Here is a 626-nt window from a genome sequence, read left to right as displayed (position 1 = left end):
CATGCCTCTTCCAGTTACCCCCATCTCCTGACCTCTGCTAGAGTGCCAGGCCTCTCCCAGAATGCCTATCCATGCAGGACCACCCTGAGTCCCTGCCTACCTGATCTTTGGCCCCCATCACCGGGACTCTGCTGGAGGTGAATTTGGGACCAGTTCAGGTCCAATCCCTCCCATACTTCCCTGGAAACTTCCTGGGTAGCCCTGAATGTAGCTCCCACCTACATCCAGTAGCCATCGAGAACACTCCTAGAAATCTGATCCACAAAACCACCCACCCAGAATCTGCCCTCACCCCAACCTGTGCACTAACTAGACCACTGTCCCACACCTCTCATTGAGCACTGGACCACAGAGCAGGTCCAACAATCCCGCCACCTTCAGGGAACTTCCTGGATCTATTCTGAGCACACTAAACCACATCAAGTCCTCTCCTGCATAATCTTTGAACCCCATCGCATGGCCTCTGCCTGATACCTAAATAGCCAGGCCTCTGCCGGAGACCAGACTATCCATGCTGGACAACTGAGTCCCTGCCTACCTGATCATTGACCCCAATTGCCAGGCCCCTGCCTGACAGGTAAGCTCCTAGAGAGTTTGGACCACCCAGAGATACAGACATCGAACTC

This window comes from Phodopus roborovskii, unplaced genomic scaffold (assembly GCF_943737965.1).
Source record: "Phodopus roborovskii unplaced genomic scaffold, PHOROB, whole genome shotgun sequence".
Classification (NCBI taxonomy): domain Eukaryota; kingdom Metazoa; phylum Chordata; class Mammalia; order Rodentia; family Cricetidae; genus Phodopus; species Phodopus roborovskii.
This window is presented reverse-complemented; position numbering follows the sequence as displayed.